Source organism: Pipistrellus hanaki (assembly GCF_964339955.1).
Source record: "Pipistrellus hanaki genome assembly, chromosome: X".
In the NCBI taxonomy this organism is placed as follows: domain Eukaryota; kingdom Metazoa; phylum Chordata; class Mammalia; order Chiroptera; family Vespertilionidae; genus Pipistrellus; species Pipistrellus hanaki.
In genome coordinates, this window is record NC_140524.1 from 10399068 (window position 1) to 10415976 (window position 16909).

Genomic DNA, 16909 nt, shown 5'->3' on the forward strand with positions numbered 1-16909 from the left:
CTGAGCCCTGCCGGGCACGGGCAGGAGGAGCCCAGGGGAGGGCCCGCCACTGGCACCAGGAACCAGAGCGCCACCAGGACCTCACGCTGCTGGGGCAAAAGGCCCGGGACCTGGCCGAGCCACTGAGAGAACCCAGGCGCCCTCCTGGCTGCTGGGAGGACACAGGGAGGGAAGGCCAGGCCAGGAGCCGGGTCACACACTGTGAGAGCCACAGGGCGGCCCCCAGCCTCACACGGAGCTGCTCACCGGGAGGGGCGGAGCAGAGGGAGGACCGGCCACAGGCCCTCCCAGGCTCCCCACCTCACCTACCGAATGGGCAGGAGACGGCTGGGCACCCCATTGGGGCCCCGGGCCCCGCCCCGCAGGTCCTGTCTGCCCTGAGTCCAGGCGGGGCAGGGCAGGGGAGGGCTGAGCTGACCCCCACCCCACAGTCAGCTCCACCCCTGCCCCCGCCACACCCCACACCTGCCCTCCCTGCTGCCCTCCCCGCAGGGGCTGGGGGCCCAGGAGGGAAAGGGGAGCACTGGGTCCTCAGGGCAGGGCTGCCACCCCCCCACAGTGAGGGGGTCCGGCGTGTGAACCGGGGAACATTGGTCTGGGGGCCCTTGGGGTTCCCGCTGGGCCCTCCAGCTGGGCAGCCTCACCCCATCCAGGGCCTGGGGCCCCGGTGCTCAGGGCCGCCCCCGGGAACCTGGAGGGAGCAGGGGCCGAGGGGGGCGGACACCAAGTCAGGGCGGCGGGCATGCGCGGTGCTGGTGTGACCTGGGCCCTCGGTGCACTCGGTGCCCCAGGACGTTCCATCCCCGGCCAGGCCCGGCCATCCGGCCGCAGACGGCCCAGAGGCCGTGCACCCACACTCCTCCTCGGCCCAGGCGTGCCCAGGGGGCCGTCCCTGCAGGAGGACACCGAGCCGCTAGGAGGTCAGGCTGCCGCCGCCTCCGTGAGCAGCACGGGGTCAGGGCAGGGCTCCGGGCCCGGCGAGGCCGCAGCCAGGGGGCAGGGGGAGGACACGGCTGAGCAGCCGGCGGGGCAGAGGCTGCCCTGGGGTCAGCACAGCTGCCGGCGACGAGGGGCAGACATCGTGCTCAGGGTCAGGGCTGGGTCCTCCGGCAGAGGGTGAGGCACGGCGGTCACTGAGGGCGGACGGGGTCAGGCCCTGGTTGGGGCTGTGACTGCCCATCCTCAGGGCAGGCCGCCAGGAGGAGCTCCCCAGGAAAGGGCCCTGAGCGGAGAGGGGGGCCCAGTGCCCGCCCAGCACCGCCCAGCCCTCCACAGCTGCCTGGCCCGGAGGCCCCAGGGCAGACCGCAGGGCAGCGCCCTCCTCGCTGTGGCTGCTGCCCAGTGCCAGGGATGGGGAGGGGCTCAGTGTGGCACAGGCCGGTAGCGAGTCAGACATCAGGTGGCCGGGAGCCGGGGCTGCACCAGGCCTGGCATCTCCAGGGGCCCCGCTCCCATGTCCCTGCGCCCTGGCGGATGTCCCAGAGTCAGGGCCAGGGTCCCTGAGGCGAGGCCCGCCAGCGTCCCCTGCTGCCAGAGGCGGAGCCCGGCTCCCCGGAAACTCGCTGTCCTGGGTGCAAGAAGCGCACAGCACCCGGGACGGTGCCAGGAGCTGGCACCGAGGGCTCGGGGTTGCCTGGCAGCCAGAGCCAACAAGAAAAGACTCCCCGACCACAGAACCTGTGTGACAAATTCAGAGCCAGCAGATGCGTCACCGGGAAGTCACCTCTGGGCCCCTGCCAGGAACCACGGGGCTGGGCGGGCACGTCTCCAGGGAAACCAGATGCAAAGGGCTCCTTCAGCACAGGGGGAGCTCCTTCCTGGACTAGTGGCCACTCGGCTGCCCCGGCCCCTCCCCAGACTGGCACTGCCACCCCCACCCCCCAACCCTGTGCCAGAACCCAGCTCAGGGCCACCTGGCACACCTCCGCTCCCTGCCCCCACCTTCTAGGCTGCTTGGAGGAAGGCTGGAGGGGACAGCAGGGGGAGGGCAATGACCTTCCTGGGTGCAGCCAGAGGTCACCCCGCCTTAGAGGGCAGCTGCCCCTGCCCCTGCCCCTGCCCCTGCCCTGGAGAAGGAATGGAGGCAAGACTGAGCCAGTGTGGGACACGGGAGGTCAGTACATCCTGTGGCCCAGCCTGGGTGGGGACTGACCGGCGCTGCCCGCGCTGCTGTGAAGAGGAAGAGCTCCCTGCCCTGAGCCCAAGCTCTCCAGGGGCTGGGACCGCCCTCAGGGCTGCCCAGTCCCAGGAAGGGCCGAGAGCACACACCCGGGCACACGGGCTCCGAGCCCTCTCCTCTCTTTCTCTGTGTGTCTGGCTCACGGCCCTTTAGAGACAAAGAGCCCCCTGCCCGCACGCCCGGGCCCTGCTGGCTTGGTCCTGGTCCCGGGCTAGCACTGGCCGCCCTCCCTGAGACAAGGCACGCTCTGGAGGGGCCTGCTCTGGGCGGGGCCAGGTCCTCACGCCGGGAGCCCCAGGTTCGGAGCCAGGCCTTCCTCGCAGCCTGCTCGTGGGCTGTGACCAGAGACCTCCAGCCCCGCCTCCCCGCCGGCCCTGATCCGGCGTTGACCCGTGTGACCATGAGATAGGCAGAGGGAGGCCCGTTCCGGACAGACGGAGTGATAAAAGCCTGTGTCTTCCATCCTGGGCCGCTCCCCCCTCTGCCCTGGTCCCGGCAGCCCTGTCTGAGCAGCCGGATGGCCAGGCCCCGTGGGGAGGCACTGAGGCCCGTCACCTTCGCTGAGAGATCTGGGAGGCAGAGCCCCTCCCACCAGGGAGGCCCCGGAGCCAGACCCCCGCCAGGCCCTTTGGCAGCCTGTCCTCAGACACTTGGTCCCACCGGGGAGCTAGGATTGGGGCCCTTTGTTCCCAGCAACAGGGAACTAAGGCCCAGTTTCCAATGGAGACGGGACTCCAATGAGTCAGGAGCAGACCAAGCGACAAGAAGCCCCGGAGCCATAGGAAAAGCCTGGAGCGGCTGATGGCGTGGACTCCGCCGCTGTCTGCCCGACCAAACAGCCCCAAACCACAAGTCAGGAGACAAGTGACAAAACGAGGGGAAAAGTGACAAGATGTGAGTCAGGGCTTCTGTCCTTACCGCAGGGAGAGCTGACCCAGGACCCAGGGCACAGGGCACAGGGCACAGGGCACAGGGCACAGGGCCCAGCCCGACAACCCAAAAGGAAGAGGGGTCCCGGAGAGGAAACGTGGAAAACGGAGGCCCAGGGTTCCTCCCCGCTCTGTCCCCCAGCCGGCGTGCGCTCGGTGCTGGGCTCTGAGGGGCCATCGGGGCCAGGCCTGGCTGTGCCCTCACCTGCCGCTCCAGCAAGACCACAGGCCGCCGTGGCCCCAAACAGGCCGGCCTCTGACCCCTGCAGACGGGGCCGAGGGAGGAGGGTGCTGCTGGCACTGGCCCAGGCGCTGGGACCCCCTCCCTGTGGGGAGCATTCCGCAGTGAAGCGGGGTTCCCAGCAGCCAGAGGGCCGGCCGCACCCCAGCCCTGCCACCTGTCAGGGGAGTTCCCAGGCAGAAAACCGCTCTCTGGGCTCCTGTGCCCCCACATCACGCTCCTGCTCTCTGGCCCAGGTTCCTCTCCACCTCCGAGCTGGGGTGTGGCCTTCCCTCTGCCTCCTCAGAGAGCTCTATCCAGCCCCACCCCAGCCCAGCCTGGTCTGTCTGTGTCTCCTACAAGCCCGATGTGGTCATCAAACCGGGCATCGCTGAGCACCTGCACACCGACCCCTCTCCCCCCGGGGCTGGGCACGTGCCCTGCAGGCCGCCCAGGCAGGCAGGCAGGAAGGCTGATGCCGCTAACAGGCGGCCCCTGGTCTCGGAGGGCGAGGGCCTCCCAGCATCTCCCACACCCTCGGGGGCCATCAGAGGAGCCAGCCCCTCGGAGGGCAGGGGGCACACACCCAGGGGCTTCAGGCCTTCAGGGAAGTGCTTCTCTCCGCGGGATCCCTGCACCAGCAGCAGCAGCATCACAGGGAGGGGGTGAGATCGCTGACTCTCAGGCCCCAGGTCAGATCTGCAACATCAGAGACCGCAGGGCAGGCCAGGGACCTGGGTGTGAGCACGCCCTGCAGGGGCTGCCATGCACCTGCCGCCTCTCCCCCGCCCCCAGCGTGAGCACCCCCGGGATGGGTGTTTCTGAGCACACCTCCTCCAGAGAAGCCGCCAGCTCCCTCTGCAGGGCTCCCCGGGGCCTGTCCAGGTGAGGGGCAGCGGGCACAGCTGATGGCGGCAGCGCAGGGGCTCTGGAGAAGAACGGGCCTGTGTGAGCAGGACTCCCTCCCTCAGGACCACCCTGCCGGGTCCCCGGGGAACACTGTCCCTTCCTGCCTGCTCCCCTCTAGGGCCGGTCAGCCAGGCCCTCTGGCGGGCACACAGTCCCCGTGACTGGCCTCAATGGCGTGCCCCTCCCTGGGTACCCGCTCCTGGGTGGTTTTGTCTGTGGTCCGTGCTTGACACAAACTGCCAGATACACTCGGGAGGCGCTGGAACACAGTGGGCCCGGAAATGAGTGTGTGATTGTGTGGGGGGAGTGGGGGTGGGGATTGGAGGGTGGGTGAGGGGTACATTTGGGGCCCTGGGAGGATGGGAGCTCCCAGGAGCTGGGAGCAAGGCCACTCTCATTGGCCAGGCTGGGCGGGGCCGGAGACGAGTGACCCTGCCCTTTGCCATCTGCCGGGAGGGGGGGGGAGGTGGGGGGGTGGGGGGGTGTTGCCGCCCTCCTTTCCCCTCCCTGGTCCCCTCCGGACTTCAGTACATTGTCCCTGGCTATTGGGAAGGGCCTGGCCCCGTTAGGAAGGTGGGCAAGTCCTGCCGGGTTCCGACTGAGACCCCAGAATCTCCCAGGGCCTGGACTAGATGGTGGCTTTTCTCTAGGGGGGGGTCGAGAACCTCGGGTCTAGGGAACCGTGACTATGGCCAAATCGGTGTGTGTGTGTGTGTGTGGGGGGGGGGGAGATGGCGGAGCCGAAATGGCTTTCCATTGTCTCAGGGCGTCACCAGCCCGCCGACAGGAAGTCCCGCCTTTCTTCCTACACCGTCTCGCTGGTTCCACCAATGAAAACGCTTGGCTTGTGACAAGTCCCGCCCCCAGCCCACCCTACATAGCTCAGCCCCTCGAGCCTGACGGACAGTTGTTCTGCCCAATCAAGGCCAGCCGTTCTCCTTCCCGCCTCTTGGCTTAATGTTCGCGAGCTTCTTTCTTCTTGGTGGGGTGAGCTGTCTGTGGACGGGGGACAACGTCGGTTCCAATGTGGGAAAGCAGGGACTTTTCATGCAGAGCCGGGAGAATCCTCTTGTTTGTACACAGTATGCATGCTTGCGTTGTTTTGGTGTGAACTTATATTTTAGGTAATTAAATTGAAGGGAAATTCCATAGAAACGTCTCAGGTTTGGGCCTCTCCTGCCATTCCCTAGGGTCCCAAACCAGGAAATGGCATCGGTGCCAGCTGAGAGCTGCTCCGGGGTACGCCCGTGTGCATGTGTAGGCGGCCGCACACACAGCGCTGTGCACTTTGATCACACGTGTAGATTCCAGGGGCCGCCACTGCCATCAGTGTCCAGCCTGTTCCCTCACAAGGATCCCTCCGGGTGACCTTTCATAGCCACAGCCTTTCCCCTTCTCCCGCCAACCCATGCAACCAGTATTCTATTCTTTTTTTAAAAAAATATATTTTTATTGATTTTTTTTTACAGAGAGGAAGGGAGAGGGATAGAGAGTTAGAAACATCTATGAGAGAAACATCTATCCGCTGCCTCCTGCATGCCCCCTACTGGGGATTGAGCCTGCAAACAAGGTATATGCTCTCCACCAGAATCGAACCCGGGACTCTTCAGTCCACGGCCTGAGGCTCTATCCACTGAGCCAAACCAGTCAGGGCCAGTATTTTATTCTTTATTATTATTATTATTATTATTATTATTATTTTATTGATTTTTTTTTTTACAGAGAGGAAGATACAGGGATAGACAGTTAGAAACATCGAGAGAGAGACATCGATCAGCTGCCTCTTGCACACCTCCCACTGGGGATGTGCCTGCAACCAAGGTATATCCCCTTCACCGGAATCGAACCTGGTACCTTTCAGTCCGCAGGCTGATGCTCTATCCACTGAGCCAAACTGGTTTCGGCCAGTATTCTATTCTTATCCCTACAGGTTTGTCATTGAAGGCCGTTGGTTACATGAGTGGAAGCATGCAGTGTGTAACTGGCTGAGCCTTTCCCACTCACGCGGTGCCTGGAGGGCCATCCTCGCTGCTGCACGCATTGCTAGTGTTTCCTCTGCACACATTGCTGGCTGTAGTCCTTCCTTCCGGCACCCACCCACGGAGGCAGCTTGCTTGTTCCAGTCTCTGGCTTCTACAGACAACCCGCTCTGAACATTGGAGCACAGGTTTTCCTGTGATGACAAGTTTCCCCTTCTTGGGCCTAAGTGCCCAAGCCTGCAATGCCTGGGTCCTGTGCAGATGGGTGTGTAGCTTTAAAACAAACAGCTGAGCCCTGGCTTGTTTGGCTCAGTGGTTAGAGCCCCAGCCTGTGGACTGAAGGGTCCTGAGTTCGATTCCGATCAAGGGCACATGCCCTGGTTGCAGGCTCTATCCCAGTTGGACAGGCAAGAGGCAGCCAATCAATGATTCTCTCTCATCATTGATGTTTCTCTTTCTCTTTCCCTCTCCTTTTCTCTCTGAAATCAATATAAATATGTTTAAAAACAAAAAAAAAAGCTGAGTTGCCTTCCACAGTGGCTATACCATTTTACATGACCACCCTGCACACTTTAACAGTACATAATTGTGTGTGTGTGTGTTTTTTTTTAACAAAACAACATTAGCTTAAGCAAGATTCTTAACAATTTTGTTTTTCATCTAACTACAATTTTCTTTCTTTTTTTAAATAAAAAAAAAATCTAGATATTCCAGGCTGTGGGATAGTAGACAAATAGGCTGTTTGTTCTAATCTTAACATAAAACCAATCATTGCCTTCTGGCCGTTTCCTAGGGCTGAGGGAGGAGAGCTTCTGAGGTGTAAGGGCTCTAAGCTCTCTGAAGGCTGGTGGGAAGACAAGATGTTTTTTAAAATTTATTTTTATTGATTTCAAAAAAGGAAGGGAGAGGGAGAGAGAGAAACATCTATGATGAGAGAGAAACATTGATTGGCTACCTCTTGCATGCCCCTTTCTGGGGATCCAGCCCACAACCTGGGCATGTGCCCTTGACTGGAATAGAACCTGGGACCCTTCATTCAGTCTGCAGTCCAATACTTTTTTTTTTTTTTTTTTTAAATATATTTTATTGATTTTGTACAGAGAGGAAGGGAGAGAGATAGAGAGTTAGAAACATCGATGAGAGAGAGTCATCGATCAGGTGCCTCTTGCACACCCCCTACTGGAGATATGCCCGCAACCAAGGTACATGCCCTTGACCGGAATCGAACCCGGGACCTCTCAGTCCCCAAGCCGACGCTCTATCCATTGAGCCAAACCGGTTTTGGCCAATGCTTTTTAAAAAAATATATATATTTTGTTGATTTTTTACAGAGAGGAAGAGAGAGGGATAGAGAGTTAGAAACATCCATGAGAGAGAATCACTGATCAGCTGCCTCCTGCACAGCCCCCACTGGGGATGTGCCCACAACCAAGGCACATGCCCTTGACCGGAATTGAACCCAGGACCCCTTCAGTCCACAGGCCGACGCTCTATCCACTGAGCCAAACCGGTTTCGGCACGCAGTCTAATGCTTTATCCACTCAGCCTAACCAGCTTGGGGAAGACCTTTTTAGAAGAAGAAGAAGAAGGAGGAGGAGGAGGAGGAGGAGGAGGAGGAGGAAGTCATTCCTCTGAATGAGGCATCCTCAGGGTCCCCAGGCTGGCAAGGAGCCGGTGGCCAAGGGGACAGTGGCTTGGGCACTGGGGTCGGGCTGACAGACAAATGGCAGCCAGGAGGTTTGGGACCTCTTGGTTTCCCAGTGTGTTTGATAAAGTCCCATTTCTAATACAGAAAGTGCCCCAGGAAAGAGGAAGCAGTACGTCATTTCTTCTTCTTCTTTTTAATTCTTTATTGTTGAAAGTATTGCATATGTTCCCTTCCTCCCCCATTGTCATCTCCCAGCCTGCCCCTGCCCCCAGTCCCAGTCTACACCCCCCCATTGTCTGTGTCTATTGCTTATGCTTATATGCATACAAGTTCTTTTGTTGATCTCTTATGTATGTCATTTTTTAAAATATATTTTTAATTGATTTTGTACAGAGAGGAAGGGAGAGAGATAGAGAGTTAGAAACATCGATGAGAGCGAGTCATCGATCAGCTGCCTCTTGCACACCCCCTACTGGGGATGTGCCCGCAACCAAGGTACATGCCTTTGACCGGAATCGAACCCGGGACCTTTCAGTCCCCAAGCCGACGCTCTATCCATTGAGCCAAACCGGTCTCGGCCCAGTATGTCATTTCTGATCTCTCAGCAGCTTAGCTGTTGAACCCTTGGGATTCCAGCTACAGCATGAACCTCTGAAGAATCAGTCAAGAACCATTTTATTTTATTTTTTTTAAATATATTTTATTGATTTTTTTTTTTTTTTTTTTTTTTTTTTTTTTTACAGAGAGGAAGGGAGAGGGATAGAGAGCCAGAAACATCGATGAGAGAGAAAAATCCATCAGCTGCCTACTGCACACCTCCTTCTGGGGATGTGCACGCAACCAAGGTACATGCCCCTGACCGGAATTGAACCTGGGACCTTTTAGTCCTCAGGCCAACGCTCTATCCACTGAGCCAAACCGGTTTCGGCAAGAACCATTTTATTGAAATATTTCATTCAGGGAAGTCCAATTGCTTAGCCTTGGAGTGGGGAGAGTTGGGGAGGGTGGGTGTGTGTGTGTGGGGGGGGAGTGGAGACAGACCAGGCCAGTAACTACATTTTTCTATGCAATCACCAACATAGTTATTCAATTTTAAAAACATACACTTTTAAAAATATTTTATTTATGTATTTGATAGCTGTACAGATGTCTTTGTCCTTATCTTTATATTTGTCTCTGTGTTCTTAAGGAAAAGAATTAATGCCTAAGGGATAAGGCCTGGATCTGTTTCACTCAGTTTGCATTCTCTTAGCAGAGGATAAGCATCGAAGGACATCTGACACGCTGCAAAAATCAAACAGAACAGGAAACAATCGAACATAAACCAACAAGAGACCTAAGAAAAAAAAGCAGATGAAAATATATACAAAAATTCTTATTTTAGAATTATTCTGTATACATTTGATTGTGATTTTCTTAGTAATATATCTTTTTTTCAAACATATTTTTATTGATTTCAGAGAGGAAGAGAGAGGAGAGAGAAAAATATCAGTGATAAAAGAGAATCATTGCCAAAACCGGTTTGGCTCGGTGGATAGAGCATCGGCCTGTGGACTGAAGGGCCCCGCGTTCGATTCCGGTTAAGGGCATGTACCTTGGTTGCAGGCACATCCCCGGTGTGTAGGGGGCAGCTGATCAATGATTCTCTCTCATCGATGTTTCTAACTCTCTATCCCTCTCTCTCTCTCTCTCTCTCTCTCTGTAAAAAAAAAAAAGAAAAAAAAATCAATAAAATATATTAAAAAAAAAAGAGAGAATCATTGATCGGCTGCCTCCTGCACACCCCACAATGGGGATTGAGCCCACAACCTAGGCATGTGTCCTGACCAGGAATGGAACCGTGACCTCTTGGTTCATAGATCCATGCTCAACCACTGAGCACACCAGCTGGGCAATAATATACTTTGAGATCCTTCCGTGTCAGTACACAAATGTCTTGGTATTTGATGAAATACAGGTACTGTAATTTACATAATGAATCCCAATTGATGTACTGACCCATTGTCTCTCTTGTTTTGCTATTCACATTAATACTGCAACCACCAGCTTCGAACATGTGTCAATCTCCCTCTAGGATGATTTCCACTAAGCGGGATTGCCAGGTCAAAACCTATGGGCATTTCACATGTTAATAGACACTATATACCGTATTTTTCGAACCATAAGACGCACTTTTTCCCCCCCAGAAGTGGGGGGAAAAAGTCCCTGCGTCTTATGGTCCAAATATAGCCTACACATACACTGTAAAAAAAAAAGTTTTTTTACTTGCCCGGCTCTGTGTGGTCTCTGTGTGCTTGCCCGGCTCTAAAATGGTTCTAAATGCTGCTGTTTACTTTACAGGGTTGATTACATGTGTTTATGACTGTGATGTTGGGTTTTAATGCACATAAAATATTTTAGGACACTATTTGTTTCAGAATCTTTTTTTCTTCATTTCCCTTCTCTAAAAACTGGTGCGTCTTATGGTCCGAAAAATACGGTAAGTATCTCCCCAAAAGACCCTACTTGACATACATTAGGGTTGTTAGTCCTTTGTTACATATATTGTAAATATTTCCCCTCATTTAAAAAAATATATTTTATTGATTTTTTTACAGAGAGGAAGGGAGAGGGATAGAGAGGTAGAAATATTGATGAGAGAGAAACACCGACCAGCTGCCTCCTGCACACCCCTCGCCGGGAATGTGCCCGCAACGAAGGTACATGCCCTTGACCGGAATCGAACCTGGGACCTTTCAGCCCGCAGATCGACGCTCTACCGCTGAGCCAAACCGGTTTCAACTATTTCCCCTCATTTTGTCTTTGGTCTTAAAAGACTAGACTTGGTTGTTTTGGATGCAGGAAGTGAGACATTTTTATATTATCAAAATTATTAAGCTCTCAATTGATGATTACTGGGTTGTGTTTCTGGGCATGGAGGTTTTCTCCCACACGTAACCAGAATAAGGAGACTTAGAGCGGAAAGTCTGAGTCTTGTTTGCCAATTGCCCATTGACCCAGGCTGGTGGGTAGGCCTGCTGGCCCATCACTGTGGCCTGGGGAGTTGGCCAACATGACCCAGTGCTGCCTGGGCCTGGGTTAGTGGTGGTGACTGCCAGGTACCCAGCCCCTGCCCTCCAGGATGCCAGTTCAGTTTGGAAAAAAGACAAAATATGCAATGAGAAGTGTTTAGTTACATGCTTTTTGTTTGTTTTTTTGTTTGTTTGTTAATCCTCACCGGAGGATATTTTTCTATTGATTAAAAACAAAACAAAACAAAACAAAAAAACACATTGCTTGCTATTCCATTTATTTATTTATTTATTTATTTATTTATAAGAAATATTTTTATTGATTTTAGAGAGGAAGCGATAGAAACATCAATGACCAGAGAGAATCACTGATCGGTTGCCTCCTGCACTACTGGGGATCAAGCCTGCAACCTGGGCATGTGCCGTGACCGGGAATGGAACCTTGATCTCCTGGTTCATAGGCTGATGCTCAACCACTGAGCCACACTGGCCAGGTTTTCCATTGTTTTTTTAGAGAAAGTGGAAGGGGGGTGGGGGAGAGACACACAGAGAGAAAAATTGATGTGAAAGAGACACATCAATTGGTTGCCCCTCACACTTGCCTGGACCAGGGTTGGGGATCAAGCCTGCAACCTAGGTACATGCCCTTGACCAGAATCGAACCCAGACCCTTCAGTCTGTGGGCCAACACTCTATCCACTGAACCAAACTAGCCAGGGCTAGTTACATTCTTTTTAAAAAAATGTTTTTGATGTGAGATACACACACACACACACACACACACACACACACACACACACTGAGTGGCCAGATTATTATGCATTCAGAGATCATAATAATCTGGCCACTCAGTGTGTGTGTGTGTGTGTAGTATAAAATTGATTTCAGAGAGGAAGGAAGAAGGAGTAGAAACATCCATGAGAGAATCATTGATTGGCTGCCTCCGGCACCCCCACCCCCCACTGGGGATTGAGCCTCCAACCCAGGCATGTGCCCTTGACCAGAATCAAACCCAGGACTCTTCAGTCCGCAGGCCGATGCTCTATGCCCTGAGCCAAACCAGGTAGGGCTAGTTACATTCTTTAAATGCATAGGTGGCTTGCAGGTAAGGGAAGGAAATCCCTGGGGCAACAGAGCAAATAAAAACGGGGGTGGGTGGGGCTGGGCCCAGTGAGGTGCTGCCGAGCTGGGTTTCCCTCCTCCCCTCCTTCCCCCTTCCCCCCTCCCTCCCCCGCCCCTTCCCCCTTTCTGTCCCCCCTTCCCCTCCATCTCCCTCTTTCTTCCTCTTTGAAACCAATAAAAATATATTTAAAAAAAAATAAAATTGAAGACACTGCCTGTCTTCATGGAGAATCCGTCAGAGAGGAGAAGCCCCATCGATGTTCCCAGAGTGTAACTGTCAGAGGCCAGGGCATGTAATTTTCGGTAATGGCTGTGAGCGTTTGCAACGTGCCTGGACTCATGCCCCCCATTCTCTTGGCAGCTTTGGGAGGTGGGTAGCAGGTCAACCCCTTTCCTCCGTGAGGAAATGAGCAAGACAAAGGTTGAGTAGTTTTTTTCTGAGTCACCAGCTAGCAAGGCAGGGTGTGGATCAATGACTTTGGGCTCTAAGCCTGACCCCCTTTTGCGGGCTAAGCTCTGCAGCCCGGCTTCTCCCTCACTCAGAGCTTCCTGGGTCATGCGTGTGGCACATCACTATGTCCCGAAGGTGTTGGGGTGAGACCACGTGAATATCCCCCAGGCCTTGGGCCAGCACATAAGGAAGCAGGGAGGGTGAAAACAAGAACCACCTTAAAAAAATATTTTTATTGATTTTATAGAGGAAGGGAGAGAGGGAGAGAGATAGAAACATCAATGATGAGAGAGAATCATTGATCGGTTGCCTCCTGTATGCCCCACACTGGGGATCAAGCCTACAACCTGGGCATGTGCCCTGACCAGGAATCGAACTCTCACCTCCTGGTTCATAGGTTGATGCTTAACCTTTTAAGAAGAGGGACTTAGAAATATAGATTGATATTACCTTTGAATTTTCATAAAACCAGGGAGCGTTTCTCATGGATATTTATGAATTATTTGCATTATTGTGATATAAAGCTACTCCAACTGCCAGAATCTTCAATGGCTTCCGAGACACAACGAAAATAAAGATACAAAAGAAGGAATAAAAAAGATAAGAAATAGCCCTAGCAGGTTTGGCTCAGTGGATAGAGCGCTGGTCTGTGGACCAAAGGGACCCAGGTTCGATTCCGGACTAGGACACGTACAGGAGGCAACGGATCAATGTTAGACACATTGATATTTCTCTGTTTTTTCCTCTTCCTTCCACTCTCTCTAAAAATCAATGGAAAAATATCCTTGGGCGAGGATTAAAAAAAAAAAAAAAAGATAAAAGATAATTTTAAAAGCCCAGGTGTACTTGGGGAAAAAAAACACCCAAAACACTTTAGAAGTACAAACACATAGTCATTGCAATAAAAATCTCAGCCGAGCCGAGACCGGTTTGGCTCAATGGATAGAGCGTCGACTTGGGGACTGAAGGGTCCCAGGTTCGATTCCCGTCAAGGGCATGTACCTTGGTTGCGGGCATATCCCCAGTAGGGGGTGTGCAAGAGGCAGCTGATCGATGACTCTCTCTCTCATCGATGTTTCTAACTATCTCTCTCCCTCTTCCTCTCTGTACAAAATCAATAAAAATATATTTTAAAAAAATCTCAGCCGATGGATAAAGCCACAAAGAGATGCCACCAAAGAATCAGTGACGTGAAGACGGTGCCTTGGAAGTTACCTCCTGCCTTGTTCCCTCTTAGCTGCTGCTGCTGTTTTCCCTGACAAATTGCAGCAGCTCCTCCTGAGACCCAGACTCTGGCTCTTCAACGCCTCTCATCCTGGCTCCTAGGCTTCCGATGACACCAACTTCTCTTCTTCCCCTGGCGCTGGGGTGGCAGCTTTTTCCTGTACCATCTCTGCTACTGCGGCATCCCGTTTTGTACATTCAGTCTTCTAGCCCCTTATAATCAAGCTCCAGCTCACCCGGAGTGGCTCAGGGATTGAGCATCCATCTGTGAACCAGGAGGTCACAGTTCAATTCCTGGTCAGGGCACATGCCCAGGTTGTGGGCTCGATCCCCAGTGTGGGGCATGCAGGAAGCAGCCGATCAATGATGTTTTTCTCTCTCCCTCTTCCTTCCTCTCTGAAATTAGTAAAAACACATTTTAAAAATATATTTATATCCTAAACCGGTTTGCCTCAGTGGATACAGTGTCAGCCTGCAGACTGAAGGGTCCCAGATTCGATTCCGGTCAAGGGCATGTACCTTGATTGCAGGCACATCCCCATTAGGGGTTGTGCAGGAGGCAGCTGATCAATGTTTCTCTCTCATCGTTTCTAACTCTCTATCCCTTTCTTCCTCTCTGTAAAAATAAATTATATATATATATATATATATATATATATATATATATATATATATGTGCGTGTGTGTGTGTGTGTGTGTGTGTCTGTGTGTGTGTGTGTGTGTCTGTGTGTGTATCCAAGCTCTAGTTCCTTTCCTCTCTGCTCAAGCCACAGTATGACAGACCAGCAAATGACTTCAGTGACAGCCCTGAAAATTCCCGCACTCTGTATCTGCAGCGCTGACAGTGCTGAAAATCAAACACAGTGTTTCATTGCGTGGGCTACAGAATCCCAGTGTCATTTGAATTCCCACTTTCTCCATGTTTCTCATGTGAAAGGTAGGGCAGTGATTGGAGGATCGGGATCCCGCCACTTGGAACTGGGACATCTGGTTGGCCTCAACTGAAACTGACCACCAGGAAGCCCCCAGTGCCTCAGAGCCCCCCTTCTGGTGAAAGTGGGCTTTTTTCCTGTGTCTAACCCTTGTCCCAGGAATGCCGGGGAGCGCGCGCAACAAGCCCTGTTCCAGCTGCCAGTGGGTGTTTGCTCCTCTGGCGTTGCCCTCCACGCCCAGTTTTTCAATGGCGGCGCTGATTGGCTGAGTCTCAATGAGTGACGGAACAAAACCCAATGACGTGGCTGCACTGCCGCCCACATAAGGATTGGCGTGCTCGGGTTAGGCCCAGCGCCGGCCGGCGCTAGGCTGTCAAATGGTGGGTAGAGGGCGCACCAGTAAAAACACAGGCGATTCGGAGGGGAATGTGAGCAGCCAGGGCTGCAGAGAAGGGGTGGGCTGGTCAGGGAGGGGAAAGGCGGGCCGATTCGCCGCCGCTGAGCCCTGGACAATCCCAATGAGGCCAGGAAGGGGCTGGGGCAGGCGGAGGGCCCAGCCAGGGCTGGGGAAGAGGAACGGGTCAGGAAGGCAGGGCTGTTCTCATGTCGATGGCACTTCTAAAATCTTGGCCATAGTCCTGTGAGATAGATACTATCGCCATCATGAGCAGCGGCATCTCCTTTTACAGATGAAATAAACAGGCAAAGTGGGTTACCTAGTCACTGCCCCACCAGCCCAAGTAGCTAACCTGGGATGAAGGCCAAACAGCGGGCCACCCTCCCTGAATGCCTCTCCCATGGAAGGGATTCAGAGAAGCAAGGGGGCATTCTGAAGACTCAGGGGCAAGGTCCATGGCTCCAGAACAATTAAGGAACATTCAGTGCCTATGCCAGTTTACTGTGTGCCTCCCCCACGCCTTGGTTACTCTGCACTCAGAAGCTACACCTCGGTCAGGCTGGCCACAGGGCACTCCTTTCCGAGTGATCATGGTTTCTCTCAGTGCCTGTTACAAGATAGGTCCTACTGTTCATTCACAGCACCCGAGGGGGCCTGAATCCAGGCACTTTAATCACGGATGGTATCTACACTGTTTCTGTTGTAGGCATCACCAGATGGGGGCAGTTTACACCCGGATTCAAGCAAATGTGGTGCTAATACATAGCTACACATTCTGGTTTCACGTCACAGCCGTCATTCTGGTTCACTCATCACAAAACTGTTTAAATGTACACACACAGACACTCAAGAGTAAACATTTACCATATGACCCAACAATTCCACTCCTAGGTTTGTATAGACGTGGGAAGTGAAAATACACAGGGTGTCCCCCCAAAAAAATGTATATCCTGTAACAACTGATAGCTGTTTTTAAAATGAAATATATTTTAATAAGCACTGCCTTTACAATTAAAGTGTGTGCATACATTTTTGGGACACCCTATGTATTCACAAACTTGAATACGAATGTTCTTAGCATTATTCATGGAAAACAAAGTGAAAACGACTCAAAAGTTTATCAGGTGATGAAGGGATAAAATGTGGTCTGTACAGAGGATGGACTATTACATGGCTTTAAAAAGGGGAGTTCTGTCAGATGCTATAATGTGGATGAGCCTCAAATGCATTATGCTAAGTGAAATAAGCCAGACACAAAAAGGCCACAAGCTGTGATTTCCTTCATATATATGTCCAGAATGGGCAAATTCAGAGACAGAAAATACATGATTGCCAGTGGCTGGGAAGGTGAGTAGGGAGTGACTACTAAGGGATGCAGGTGTGATGCAAATCTAAAATTGACCACGGTTAATGGTTGCATAACAACTCTGAATATACTACCGTAGAACCACTGAATTGTACACTTTTAATGGGTGACATTGTATGGAGTATGAGATACTTGAGGTAAAAATTATGTGCATTTAGTAAACTTTCTATAATGTTCATCAACTGTGATTTTTGTTAAAAAATTAAGTTTGATTTTTAAATTGTTTGATATTTGTATTATATTAAAATCCAATTTTTTGAAATCATCTAAGCACAACAAATACGCTAATTTTACAGGCCAGGAAACAGGCTCAGTGTTAAAAGGGCAGGAGTAGAATGAGTAGGCCCACTCTGGAGTGAGGACAGTTCTTCAGTCCCTACCTCAGATTCCAGGACAAAGACTCCTGATGACCAGTTCATGAAAGCAATAAAAATAAGGACCATGACACACCAAGACACATCCAGTCCATTTTAAATTTTCAAGTTTGAGCCCACCTTTATCTGGCTGGTACTTTTTTCTTGCATTCTAGCCACGTGATTTAT